Below are 15,450 nucleotides of genomic sequence, written 5' to 3' on the forward strand. Positions count from 1 at the left end.
GCTGATGAAGTTTGTGCTTTTATCTATGCACTATGTGGATGAGTTAACTCATTTACAGAGCAGAGAAGTAGGTGTGAATGAATTTTTAGTCTCTTAACTGAGAGAGAGAGATGCTGTCTACAAAGAGATTCATTAAGTCTTACAGTAACTGTTACAGTACCATGCCTTTCTAGCCCAGCATGTTCTTGTGCTGAAGGTTTATTTTGTTCCTCTTACTGCTGTACCTGCTCTTTGTGTAGATTGGTGATGGCTACTGTAGATGGCAGCAGAAGCTAAATAAAATACAGAGATTTTAATAATTAATAAACCCCCTCTCTGCTGCTGTCTTAAGTATGTTCTTTTCTCTTGGCGTCTGCCAGCTGTTCTTGAGGATTCAAGCAATTCTAGGCAACGGAAGCCAAGTTAAATAAATTATATATGGAATTAAGGTTTTATTTACAGACTGTAAGGTAAGCTAAGTTACCCAAGCCCTGCTTGTCTAGTTAAACCTCTGTATCAGTAGGGTTTTGCTTTTGTAGTCAAGATGTTAGGTTGGTTGGCCTGGCCTTTTGTTTATGACCAGGTTTACCTGACACCGCTAGGGTTGCATCATCTCTCTGTGTTGTCATATGCAGACTAATCTGCAAAGAGTTATATGTGTCAGACTCAGAAAGAGTTTCAGAATCTGCTGTTACAGCCACTGCTGTTTCTGCCTCAGGTTGTGGATGGTTTTGTTTTAACTCTTCAGGCAGTTCAGCAGTAGCGTGGGGAGGACACCACAGGATACGTAACTTTGGGAAACAGTATAAGAAGAGTTAGTTTAGAAGTAACATCACTACTGGAAATCTCCTGATGTAGAGAACCTTGTGGAATCAAGGAGAAAGGCTTGTTAGGATCAAATTCAATCAGAAGAATTGGTAGCTTATAGTAATGAGACATCGAAGTGCATTGTGTGTACAGTCTTCCACTGTTTAATGAACCAATAAGATCACTGATACTTTTCCGCTCTACACAGACATCAGGATTTAAGATGTAATCTCCAACTTCCAAAGTAACAGGCTCAATGTCAATACCATGACGATGATGGAAGCTCACTAAGAAATTCCTGCATGTCCACTATTATAGTTTGTTGAGTACTCTTCTGTTCCTGTCCACCTGAAGAGCAAAATAAAGAGTTAACCAAATTAACACATTACCTCCAACTCTTTCTATCCTGTGTGATGCCAACACTTCCATAATGGATGAACTTCACCTTTCACATTATACCTCATATTTAGTAGTACAATAAATCAAAACTTTATTTAATTTTAAACTTTAAAGACAAATGAGTTGCCACATTATATACACTATAGTTTATGGAGTATGCTCTGCAGTTTAATAGAACTATCATGTTACCTTCTATACGCTGTATAGTGACAATGAGATATATTAAACTGTAGAGGAAAATTACTTAAACTCATGAAGAAAGTGTCTAAAATGTTTCCTGCAAAGTCAGATAATGGAGCTACTGCTTTTTATTTCCAGATGTTTCCCACAGAAATACGGCATTTCATTGTAGAAGATATATTTTAACTTCTATAGATCTATCCTTCACATAGTTAAGAACTTCACCATTTGAAATGTGATCACTTAAGGGAATTATGTAAGAAATTAATAACAAAGGTTAATTTTTTTACCGAATGAGTTTTTCAAAGGCTTCCTTCTCTTTTCTCAGAGCTGTCAGGTATTGCTGTTCTTCTGTTGAGCTTCCATATATGAGGAAATACACCCTGTAGGTTTAGAAGGAAAAAAAACACAACACAAAACTATTTAGTAAATTAAAAAAACACCAAAAAACAGTATTTAAGATTAGCAGCAGTAACTGCCTGAAAAGTGATATTTGCCTTAAAAAGGTAAGCTGAAAACATCATCTTTTTTCTGCAAAGATACTCCAGAATCAGCAACAAAAAAAATCTTATATCTTTATATATAGACATAGGATATATATGTGTGTGTGTGTATATATATATATATATATGTATATATATATATAATATCAGACACAAAGCAAATATAATGGAGAAGTTACTTTCTTATAATTTTAAAAAATTTCCCAGAAGACTATGCATAACAAACTACAATCTGCAATTGTCCTGATTTAGGGGAAAACAAACAAACAAACAAAAAAAAACATATAAGACTTCATATATTTGCATGGGGATATCTTATCTTCATGAAACTGCCTTTTATAGAATGGATATTTTATTACAGGTGTTTCTGTTATTAAGGGACTAAATACCTAGTGGGAAGTAAAAATTATCTTGCAATTGCATTCGACATAGTTGTGTTAAAAATTAAAAAGAAGGCTAAACAGGAATTAAAAGGTAGCTTAAGAAAATCACTAGATGCATTTTGTGCCTTGACTGCCAGAAGTGCACAATAGATTTTCTTTTTCTTTTAAGATTAAATTAGATCAAGAACAGTCTTGATTATCACCAAGTTCACTTGCCTCAGAGGCTTTCCATGTCTGCTTCCTTGTAGATTTCCAGCTGCCGAACAAAAGATAGCTCTGCATCATGCAACACAACGTATCTTGGTTCTACTTCATGCCATACCCTGGTCAGAGCATAGGGATCATTGCAACCCTGCAACAGATGAATAATTGTGAGTGAGTTTTTGAAAATATCATAGTAAGAATCTGAAGGTAAGTCCACAGGTGAAATCTTCAGGAATGGTCTCATCGATACTGCCTTCCTGGCTGCTGTTTAACTCTGTTATCTTCCACATCCAACTCCTCTTGGTTTTCCTCCTCAGTTTTCCCTATCATTTAGATTATAGTCCAGTCTTGCTGCTTCTCATGTTTGTTTTGAAGAAGTTCCAAGTTTGGCTTTTTTGGCTTGAGGCCCTGTGTCTTGTCTGGCATTTCCTTTGGACTTGACAGTTTTTCTGTCCTTAATCCACACTTCTCCAGCTTCCTCATCCTTTCCAAAAGTTTTATTATACAGTCTCGTTAAAAAGGCTTCTTCTCCATCAGTAAAATACTCCCTGAGCTGTGCACAAGCTCAGTCATCACTGGCACAAGTAAGCACTTGTCCTGCAGTCAAGAAACAATATAATGTTTATAATCTGTTATGATGTACTTTTAATCCAGCTACAAGACATCTTGAGCAAATTGTTTTTAATGATCCTAGAAGTGTGCCTGCCAAACGCCTTTTACACTTGGTGGTCACAGTTGTTCTGGACCTCCAGGGAGTCTAAATTGCATCATATTTTGTATCAAACCAAGATTAGAGAAGGTTAACAGAAGTTCGGCATTCCTTATTCTTATATCATCTAAAACAGTAAGGTTTTTATTTTGACCATTCAAAATGAATGGTTTGTGTGCCTTGAATAACAGCTCTCTGCAAGCTGATTCAGACAAACTCCTACAACACTAGGTTAGAGAGCCAGTTCTTATCCATAGTCAGAACACTGTGGGTGAGAGAAAAGAGCACTTTTTTACCCTTACTATTTCTTGGTGAAATTTAAGGGGATGAAAAGTCCTAAAATAGGAGAGGCAGCAACGCAGTTAGTTAGAAACACACTCACCTTCTACTCTCTACCCAAAACTGCACCTCCAGGAAAAGCGATTTTTAGATGCCCAAGAAAATGTATGAGATGGAATGGGCAAAAGATGAAACCTCCTGTTTTTTTGAACCCGAACCAAGCAGTACCTTAACTAATATAGTTCTAGCCCCCTGCAGCTCCATGCCCGTCCGCACTCCAAGCAAGAGGACTATGTTATGTTCCCTGAACTCTTAACAGTTCAGGAAAGACTGTGTAACAGACCGATACAGCCTGTAAAGCTATGAAGCAGTTCTATTTCTGCATTACTTTGATTGCTGTAGAAGGCTGGAACATGTACAAGTTGCCTCATTATTTAGAACAAAGACCACAGCAGATGAGATCTTTTGATTTGCACTGGGATAAACTGAATAGCTAATTGTCTTATAACTATCTATCCTACCGGTGAGAACACATGAAACGCTTTGTCATAAGTCCATAAATTATTGTTTAAAACCAGCTCTTTAGTATGATCACAGTAAAGAATTAGAGCTACTTCTCTCAAAAGTCAAATGGAAGAGAAAATCAGATGTACTGTGAAAACTTACATTATTTAGTATTTTCTCACCCGGACCACTGAAGTCTTCACTGTTCTTATTCTCATTTTCAATCTCATTCCATACTTCTATCAAAGCTTCCCAGTTTGGGTTACTTTCTAGAACCAATTCCTTTTTCAGTTCTGAAACAAAGTAAGATTAAACATAGCGGCTTTTACAGACAAAATACCCTTCAGAACTTTAAATTAGTGGTTCAATGTCAATAGTGTCATGGTTGTAGGCATGTACAATTCAACAGCCTAAATACACAACTTGTTTTGCTGATGGAGTAGGAGAGCACTCTTACAGAATCATTTAAAATGGGGAAAAACACTCTAATGAAGCAAAAAGTATTGACTTGTTCATCCATTCTGAAACTCTTGAATAAAATACATATATATATTTAAAGTAATGGCAGCTTCTTATCCCTTCATATAAAATGCAAAAGATCAAGCTGAAATCTATGCAATTCAGGAACAATCCATAAAAGTTCTCCCAATGATCAGCTGAGTAAGCTGAGAAGAATGCCTTACTTGTGACTGTTTTATGTTGTTTATTATATGCTTTTTGAACAAAGATTATGTCTCAATATATCCCAGCTACCAGATTGAGGTCTGGAAATCTGTAAGATCCTGTAACAAACCACAGCACAAGTAATAACATACAGAATATTTGAAATCGCATTACACTCTCAAACTTAAAATTAGGAGAGATCAGTACCATTTTCCTTCTTTACATACATGTTTCCAGAGACTTTGCCTTTCTCATTCAGTTTCTCATCTGCAACGCGATAAACTCTCACTCGAGCATTTACAAACATCAATGTACTGGAGTCAAGAAACAGCCAACCTAAAGAGAAAAAGAAAATGTTAATTGTTCGATATTTGAAGTGTTCAGGCTTCAGACATTTCCAATAATAGCCTCACATCTCTCATCTAGATTACCTGTGCTACCTGCTTACTATGTAATTACTAGCTTAATAAGAGACAGAAATGTGATGCAAATCTCACACTGTTAAGTAACAGCAGTTAAGTGGGAAGATGAAAGCATTATCTGTCAATAAAAACCTACGTCCGTATGGCTGGTTATATAAAACCTAATTAGATACCTTCATATGTTTAGGAATGTTAATTAAAAATATCATAATTTCTCTGTTTCATGCATTAACTTGTATGGTTATTCAGTGTTTACCTGAATTCTCAGCAAAAGCTTTTTCACTTGCTTTCAGTAACTGCAGAAGATTGAGGAAAGTGACACAATCATACTGAGTTAGAAACTGTTGCAGTACGCAGCATTTTCAAATCCTGGACCAAAGATTTTGTCTTAGCTCCAAGCTGATGCCAGAGAGGATCTAAGTAGTGATGTATTGTCTAGAAATATAAAGTGGAAAATTCAGGATGTTAGATTTCTACTATATCAATCAAGATATAAATGCCCTTTTTTCACTTACAGGAGATGCCACTTGCCACTTTTTATCCCGATAAAAAATAGCCAAGTGAAGATGTGATGGTGAGACATTTATTTTGATGAGTAACCATTTTTTGCAAAGTTACAATATAGATGCCATTATGTAAATTCATAAATTCAACGATTAACAGCTATATATAATGTAATGCTTTCAGTACATATTTTCCTTTCTATATTAAGGAAAAAAAAGGTATTATAAATATCAGTTAAAAAATAGGAAAAATCTGATTTTACAGGTACTGGCCTGTGCCTCTAGTGTTTAGCATTCTTTATTTAGCTAAAGTTGAAAACATTAAAATGTCATTTAATTTTCAAATTAAGATGAGTATAATGCAGATACACAATGTAGAAAGCCAGAGGAATAAAAGCCTAAAATTTTTTTAAAGCACAGAAAGCTTCACATCAACAGTAAATATCAGTTAATAAGTGTTTTGCTATGATGGCTGAAAGATGGCTATACTGTAATTATCAAGGAGTTCATATAAACTAAAGTTATAAACGATTTAAATGTAAAGTAAGCTAAACGCAAGATGAATCCACTTCTACAGATGCAAAGACTGCAGTCTTATGAATGGTCTCATAAAACCATCTGATGATTTCATGATTATGACCGTTCTCATTCTAGGCATGTGAGCCTGTAGCTCTGGTGACTGATCCATGGAGAAATACTGCACTAGATTTTACATCAGCATTACAGGTAACAAACTGCAAAGGAAAAACAACAACAAAAATCTCATAAGGAAGAAACTGTAATAGGCTCACAAATCCCTTGAAGTCACGTGGATCTGCTGGCAGATAATTTAACATCTCCAGCTTTTGGTAAGCAGTAGAGTAGGTCCTTGTTCCAACACAGCCACAATAAGCTAATCTGACCACACAGTTACAAAGGTGCCAGCTGATTTTACAAACAGAATGAGGCACGGAGAACACTGTCTGAAGAACTCTGCAACTCAATGAGCATTTTCCTTACTTTGTGCTGCACCCCAAGTCTTTTCATGGTTCAAGCATGAAAGGCAAGCAGCAAAATTCAGAGAGCTTTGTGTTGTTCATTTCTACGTCTTTGTAATACCAAAAGGTAGAGTTTGTAACGCAGAGTGTTGAGCACACAAGATGTAAATTCTAGACTGGACAGGAAAAAAAAAAAAAAAGGCAGACCTCCTGCCCAAGACAAGAGCACTGAATGGCCTATCTGCTGAATTGCCCACACAGTTAGTACGTTTCCAATATAAACGCGCATTACCAAAGCTTTAAATGAAGCACCAGGTCTGTAGAAACTGCTGTCACACTGACCTCCAGTGGCATTACAATGAGTATAACAACTCTGTGTCGTTTCAGGTCAGTAATTTAAAAAAAAATAAAAATCTTTAGTGCATTTATTCCTTTCACCCACACAAAACCCAAAGATTTGTTTTATTTTGTTTTGTATTTTTCCTCAGGATAAGGGGGAAAGGCAAACTGGAAGGAGCCAAAGGGAAGAACAGAAATTAAAAGGAGGTGCCCAGAAACTGTTTACTTTTTTTTTTTTTTGAAGTTGGAAAAAACAGAATTGACAAGTCTAGTGTCCTTTTGCCTTAGCATGAAGCTGTTCAATATGTTTCACAGATTTGACGTTTTAAAGGTTGACTAAAAGGAAGGAAATACAGCTTATGAAGCAAAAGCATACATTCTTCTACATATTTAGTATTCTGTTGCATTTAAACATTATAAAGATGTTAATATTTATATACCAGTAAAATATTCCTATACTCTCATGCATCTGTTTTACTAGCTCTCCAGGCTATAAGAGGGTTTCCAGCTTAGACAAGAACATAAAAACAACTGAGGCAAGGAGAAGAGGGGGACCAGAACAGTAGAGAACAAGACAGTTGGAACATCTTTCATGTGTAACTTATATGCAACAACAAATGAAGTCACAAGCTATGTTCAAAAATCTTTGCGAAGTTTTAACAACATTATCTCATAATATTGCTATTTACATAGCATCTGAGATGTTACAAGATTAGTAAGACATTTTTATTTTATTTGATAGGAAAAGTCATCAGGACTAATTCATTAATGCAAAAACCAGCAAGTGTGCATGGTTGATAAATATGCAATCTAAAATCAGTTTCAATCACAGGCCATTTACTGAGAGTATTCTGGATACTATTTTCTCAAGAACAATCAGTTATTTTCCTTGGAAAAGTAATGCAGCCACTCTGAATATCCATGTTTCTTACGTCATGGCATGGTTTAACTGCTGATTGTTTTCCAGTTTATTATTGATATCAGAAAGCCATACAGGAACATTATCCACTACCTAAAAAGAATGTGGATGTTTACAAATTGTGTGATTAAATAAAGCAAACAGGTTTAGAGCAAAGATGACCATTAAAAAAAAAAGAAAAAAGTTAGGAACAAATATGTATGTAGTTCTTTTTACCTCCGTTTTTTTTCTTTTTTTTTAAATAATTCTTCAACCTTAATATCAGTTATTTGAACTCTTTCAACAGAATTAAGCTTTATGTATTTTCAGTCACAGCTTGACTTTATTAAGCTCCTACCAGTAATGAGGTTCGCAGGAATTGTGTCAGTAAGGAAACCTACCACGAGGATTCGACTTGTTGCAGAGGTAACTCCTCCTTGTGTGTAAAATTCATAGTGAGCGTTACTTGCAACCTCGTTGGTAATGCTCTGAAGAAGATGAACAACTCCATCTGACCTCAGTTGATCAATAAAATACTCCTAAAAAAAATACAGTAAAAACACAACAGGCTTCATTCTAACAACCAATGAAATGGATACAGAAAGAATTGTAATTGTAATTAAATTACAATTTAATTGTAATTAAATCAAAAAACATGACAGTGTAAGATACTAGATAAGGAAGTCAGAATCCTGGTGATGTTTTATTATTAGACATCCTTTGTTAAGTTTCAAACCCTTTCAGGTAACTTAGAAACATAAGTATTTTCAATAGCAGTTAGACAATATTTAAGAAAGTACAAGCCACTGCCACTTGATAGATCTTAGCTACGCTGAAAATTTTATCTCCCGTTTTTCACAGTATTTTAACGGCTCTTTTCTTCAGGGAGCAGGCAATACTAACTTACGGCCCGAGAAGTGACAAGGGTCCCTCGCAACCCGCCAACCGACCCTGGAAGAGCCCCCAGCCGCCAAACCCCATCTCCAAGGCGGCAGCAGCCGGCGGGCAGCCGCCTCCTTCCTCCTCCTCCCCTCACGTTCTCGGCGGGGCTCACGTTCAGCACCAAGCTAGCGGGCTCGCTGTAGAGGCGGAGGAAGCGCAGCAGCAGGCGGTCGATGCCGAGTCCCCGGGCGCACACCAGCAGCCCGTCCCGGTGGAAGAAGTCCTTCAGATCCGCCTCCTGTACTCCAGCAGCGCCGCCATCGCCGCCGGCCCCAGCCCGCCACAGCAGCGCCTGCGCCCGGCCTCGCCGCGGCTGAGGGAGCGGCGCCCCCAGGCGGCTGGAGGCGGTGTCTCATCTTGTAGTTGAGGGTCTTCTGAGGGCAGGGGTCAGGTACGGAGGTCATTTTTTTTTTATTCCAAATGCTTCATTTTTAGTCCCTGACTAACGGCATTTCGTAACCAAGGAATCTGTCTGAACCGAGCTTGCTCTCCGCCATGAGGGAGCAGCACCTCAGCTTGGCAGGCCCCAGGCCTGCTCCCAAAATGGCTGTCAGGGCATAAATATAAAATAAAACAATAAACCTGGACGTTTTCTGGGCCTGCCACAGGGCAGACAGGTGCTGCTTTGGTTGGGCCACATGGCAGCAAATTTAGCCGTTGAATGTGATCATTTAGTATAGGACATTTTCAAATTATTTTAGAAGTCATTTTAGCATTTTAACAGGCAAACATTCAGGACAAAGCATAAAAAAATGTTTAAAAATGGACATAAATTAGTAAAATATTGGGACTATTCTTGAGTTTTTTTTATTCACACACTTGTTGTACCATTTCAGGTATGTTGATACCTGAACAATTTTTTCTTTATAAATTGGGTCACATTGTCAACTCTTGTGCCAAGTACCGTAATTTGGTTCTCATTTTTAGCTGGCTGGTACTCAGCTCTCTGATGTTCACATTTAAACTAATTTTAGACTGTAAAACATCAGAAAAATAGGATTTTTACTTGTGCAAAATTTCATTTTTGTGGTTTCCATGCCTTCAGTTGGGAGGTGCACTTGGTAATCCTCATGGGCCCCTTCCACTCAGGATGTTCTATGATTCTAGTGGCCAAACCATTTACACAAAAACATGATTATTATTAACATTTATTACTATTTTTAGATATTGTATGAAAAGCTGTAGTCCAATAAGGCTGCTACTTTGAAGAATTACAATACTCTGTAGAGATGTCCATAGAATTTAGGAGCCAACCATTTCCTTAACCTAATGTTTCTTACCTGAAATAGAAATAGTGATTTTTAAGCAGTCCCAATAAAATGGAATAATTCAGGCAATTTAGTAGCCCTTCCCCTCCCCCGCCCACCCCCCGCCCCCCATATTATGTGTGTGTATATATATATATGTATGTATGTATTTACTTTGGCTAAATATAGTACTAATGTAAAATTGTTGTGAGATGTTCTTCTGCTTTTATATTCATTAACCAGTAGAGGGCTGTCATTTGTAAGGGTTATATCAAGAGAGCAGAACTTAGACTTAAAAAGTATTGTGGTCCTTCGTCCCTTCCTCCCTCTCTTTGTGAAACCGAGTAATATTTTAAAAAGTCTCCATAAAAATACAAGAAATGAGTTGTACAGGATAAATAAAAATTAGGAGTGATGTATAACTTTTAAGTTAGCAATAACAGGTTAGGAGAACATATATATTTCTCTTATATTATAATGCATTTCTGTATTCCACAATGACAGCTTATTTTTAATTTTAAACTAAACTTATATATATGCAGTAAACATTATGAATAACTGTAGGAGGTCCATGCCATATAAAATGGTTTGTATTTTATTTATACAAATAAAAACAAACTATAGGTTACTTTCAAGCTTATAAATGGTTGATACAGCCTGTTACCAGCCTCATAAGAATGAAATGTACTTGCACATTTTAACAATGCATCAAATGACCTATTTACTTCATAATATTAATGCTATATGAGAGGCAGATTAATTGTATGGTAGAGCAATAGAACAAATCATTGGACGTAGGCTTATTACTTGTTTCAGTTATTAATATAATCAAAAATATTAATATGAATCTTCTTTGTATGATATGCTTTTGACAACCAATTGTTTTAAAAATTTTAATTTTGACAAGTTATTATTAATCATTACTAGAGAAGAAAACGATGCAAGAAGCCATGACTAAGTCATTAATCTATTCATCTGTGTAATGGCAACAGCCTTGTCTGAAAACTACTGACAGTTCTTGTGCATTATGTTAACAAACCTTTGTTACTTGTAATGTAAAAAGCTGAGAACTCCCTATGAGAAGAAAACCAGAATTTAGATAACTTCTGCAAAGCTTACTTTATGTTCTTTTTAAAACATTGACATTTTGTCTTCCATCCTATTGTCGTATTTAAGAAAAGTTCAGTATTTTCAGCCATGAAAACATGGTGAGATTTCCCATTTTGTGGATTTTTTAGTGTATATTTGACCTGATCTGTAGTTTGGATTTGAGCCTTATCGACCCCTTTATCTACTGAGAAAAATCTTTAACTGGTTTAGGGGGTGTTTTAAGCCTTAGTTGTGCTATCCAACTAACAAGACTATAGCCAATTTATTTGAAATGGCCTGAAAATTCTTGCATTTCACAATTTCCCAGAACCAACTTCATCATAAGTAAAATCTACTATATTTATTTATCTAAAATCCTACATAGAGTTTGATGCATTATCTCTGCTTAGGTTTATCAACTATCCCCTAAACTCACTAGCTGATGAATTTTAAGAGATTAACAGCCCTAGTCCTGGTGTTTGTTACCTTGCATCATTACCTCATGGAATATATCTTTGTTCTTCTTAATGTTTTACTAAAAACAATGATCTGCTGGAGTTTATAATGATAAAGATAAGACTGTGAAGCAAAATTCTCTAAATCAATGCATGGTTTTATTATCCAGGTTACCAAAGAAATATATTTAGTTCTTTAAAAATATGAACAAATTTATTTTCTGAGGAAAAGCATAAAAATAAAGATACTGATGTTTATCTGTACATATAAAATTACATTCAAAATTGAAAAAAAAACCACAGTATTTTGGAGATTTATTATAAGCCATCTTATAGCCACATCTCTTCATGTTCTTACAATATTTACTTCTAAGGTGGGCACTTCCTATAGTTTGTGATGGACTGAAATAGAATTTTCTCCATCAGTCTACATGCAGAACATTCTTTAGAGATTAAAAAAAACAACAACAACAACAACAAAAAAAAAACTTTACCCCATAAAAGAAAAAAAAATATATATATATTAAATGAAGCTATTGTAAAAACTAAATGTGACATGCTGCTTTTGCTGGCTTAAAAATGACCAGCAGTTAAAGAATTGATCTGTGTATGGTCCGATGGTTAGGCAACATTAGTAAGGAAAGTTAGGTTGTAATTGCAGATTGGATTTGCACTGACCAAGACCCTGGAATTACCAACTCCTTTCCCTTAATTCCCCTCTTAAATATAATTGCCATACAAGAACAGCAACTGTGTTCAGTTTACTTTGTCTTAAGTAAACTCAGAATTAAACTTAAGCAGTTGTTAATGATTTCCAGTGTTGTTTTTTTTTTTTAATCCATGATTGCAAAGCTAAATTAAAAGCTTTAAAGATATATGCAGTTTATAAGAAGCACCCTGAACTGTCTTAATTTTGATTTTTTTCTCCACATGTGCATCTTAGATAAATAGTGACCATGTAGAATATTCCACTTAAATAGTTTCTGTATATAAAAGTCATGAAATATATTGAAGTTTCCTTATTGTATCAATATATATCAGTGACAGATCTAGTGTATTAATGTGTTATATGCATGTTTGTCATATGTTTCTAAGGGAGGTGATCATATTCACTCAGAAGTGTTTAGCTGTTCATCTCATAGAAGTACTTTCACTGATTAACTACTTTGATACTAGCAAAAGAAACAGTTGGTGATTCAATGGGGAGCATTTCATTGTGGCTGGATGTAGATGGTATCACAGGTGCAGAATTGTTTGCACAGCTGTGGCCAGTGTAGATTTGTGGTACAGCAGTGGCAATACGAATCTGGATTTGCCATTTTAGTTGAAGATTTTATGTTTCCTGAGAAAAAATGTTGGAAAAACATTATCTGAGTGCTACAAGAAGTTGTTATTTGTGAAAAGAAATGATCTTGTAATGTTTTTACTTAAAAAATGTTTGTCTGAATTGCAGATATGTATCAAATAGTTGGAACGTGCAGTTCAATGAGTATTCATCCTTCTGATTCCAATGGAATAGCTATATAATGCAGGGATTAGAACATAAAAATTGCTCTCACTCACAAACCAAATATCTTATTAGATTGCTATTTCGCTAAAGAGCTGTCAAAATACCTTACAGAGGAACAAAGGTAAGGTCCTGCTGACGCAGAGCCCTGACAGGCATGTGTTTCAGCACCAGGAAGCAGCTCCTGAGCCACACAGTGCCTCAGCCCATCACTGCCATCGTTCCCCATGGGGAAAGGAGTCGCGTGCGTTCCTTCCTAAGCACAGCCGCTTTGTGGGTAGAGCAGGTTGAGTAACTGCTTTAAAAGCTGCATTCCCCAAACTATGTAACTAAAGATACCTTTGCATAGACCAGCACTATTGCTGTGGTAGCATCCTGCAGGCAAAGCACAAGAAAAGACAAAATTATAACTGCACCTAAGTTTTTCTGTTAAAATATCATTACCTTAGAAGTTAATATGAAGTTATCAGTTTTATACAGACCTTTTTCCTGAGGCCTATTATCAGATTAACTGTTTCTCCCATACAGAAGTAGTTGAGCAAGGAAACATACTAACATGGCAATTAGAAACCTTTTCATATCAATTTGAATATTATAAATGTGGAATTAATGTTGTTTTACATTTCTAATTAGAATGCTTGTATCCTGTTGCTGAAATGGGATATTGCTGCTGATGTAGGATACCATCTGTAATAATTTCCTTAACCCTTGAGTAGCTGCATACAACTGCATGCTCTTCCCTGAAGAAACATTCTGATTCTCTCCGTGGGGCAGATTCACACCTCCATAACTTCTTGTCTTTTAAAGAGAACCTAAAGTTAATGTGATGAAAACTTTCCTGATATATGGAATTTTCCATTTCTCTGAGCATTTGGTTATAGAAGACACATGGCAAAGGCAGCAATTGCAGCTTTTACAGTGTCGTACAAACATAGGCAGCTCTAGCCTGAAGCCTTCCCATATGATTTCATTTTGGGGAGATTTGTTAGGGGTTGTTCTAGGACAAAGGGAAAGCATATTTTTTTCCTCTTGGAACTATGAACTGAACTCTGTATTAATTGTATTAAACCTTTTTAAATTATAGACTGGTCTAAATAGACAACAGCGCATGCTTTTTCACCTCCTTTATAAAAGCCTTATCAAGCACCAAAACTGAGGAGAAGTCAGAATCACCAACAGCCTTTACTGATGTCTCAAAATCAAATAGAGTGAATTTCACTGTTGCAGAGAGGGCTTCTTACCATTTCACTGCTGAGCTGCTGCTCATATAGACTTTTTGCAAACATTTCTGTCTGATTTGGGGCCCTTATCGCTGTCAGAGTCTAGTGGAAGATGTGTTTCAATGAGGCAGTGATGGTTGTATTGTGGAGCTGTTTGTGTTCAGAGCGCAGCCAGCTGCAGAGCTCTGGTGGTGAAGCTGTCAGTTCTTTTATGGATCTCTCTTGCCCAAGGTGCAAGACATACCAGCATTAGGATTAGAAGGTAGGAGTTTGGAGTATGTTGTTGTATAGGTTGAAACTATAGGAGAGGTTTCATTTTAAAACAGATGAACTCTGGTAGTTGTGGCTGTTCTATTGCTATCTGCGAGATAAAAACTGAATTTACTATCCGAGGGTGCATATCTCTTTTCAGGGTTCTTTAGTACAGCAGAAGTACTAAGTCACCTTAATTTAGATTACTGTTTTCTAGGAAGAGAGATTTACATTTCTGAACAGAGAAAAAGGCTCATCCCTGCATCAACTGTGCCATGTAAAACAGGTCTTGTAAATAAATTGAATGGCCATCTGCCCAGCTGACCTATGCCAGTGAAATAAGGAGGGTGGTTAACAGCTTAAGGAAAGAAAAACTAAATGTCCAATTCAAAACATGGGGTATAGATGCTTAACAGTACAGCATCACTGTTTTCTTAGAATGTTTTTATTTGGGGCAGTTGAAAGTGAGAAAAAATGCTAACTCCTGTCAGTGTTATATTGAAAAGGTAGGAGTTCAGGGACTGCATTACTGCCTCTTCCCTTTATTTCAGTGATTGTTGGCTTTTATATCCTAGTCTGAATGAATTGTACTTCCGAGAAACACATCAAGTAAAGGAACCTTCTCATTAGTAAAAAGTACCTGGAACGTCTCCTGAGCATTTATGAGCTTGAATGAATTTCCTGGGATTCATCATGCAGTACAAAAGTCAAAATTGGGAGCTACATCTTTACTTGCATTTCAGATCAATAAGTCTTTTTCACTCTTTGCTTTCAGTAACTCTATGCAAAAAGTTAGATATGTACCAAATTATTATACCTCTCAGAATTCGTAGTAAGATCGTATTATGAATGTGTGATCTGTTCTATTTTTAATGACAGTTTGAATTCAATTTTGAATTCAAGTAGAGAGGAAACTGTTGGCTTACGTTCTTTGGAGCCTGTAGGAAACCTTTAATTATGAAGCAGCAATAATCAGTTCATAGTTAAGA

At 36.2% G+C, this 15,450-nt stretch overlaps 1 pseudogene across 1 annotated transcript; it reads right to left on the reverse strand.

Moving 5' to 3' along the window:
- Positions 1–518: 518 nt before the first annotated feature.
- LOC311215130 (DNA repair endonuclease XPF-like) lies at positions 519–12,219 on the reverse strand (annotated as a pseudogene). The gene is made up of 10 exons (XR_014619368.1): positions 8,786–12,219; positions 8,108–8,288; positions 7,784–7,859; positions 6,260–6,269; positions 5,289–5,467; positions 4,818–4,946; positions 4,130–4,240; positions 2,468–3,052; positions 1,656–1,748; positions 519–1,225 (listed from the first exon to the last, which is right to left on the reverse strand). The product of XR_014619368.1 is annotated as a DNA repair endonuclease XPF-like (transcript).
- Between the last annotated feature and the right edge of the window lie 3,231 nt (positions 12,220–15,450).

The sequence above is a fragment of the Netta rufina genome, assembly GCF_964035555.1.
Source record: "Netta rufina genome assembly, chromosome: 15".
Classification (NCBI taxonomy): Eukaryota; Metazoa; Chordata; class Aves; order Anseriformes; family Anatidae; genus Netta; species Netta rufina.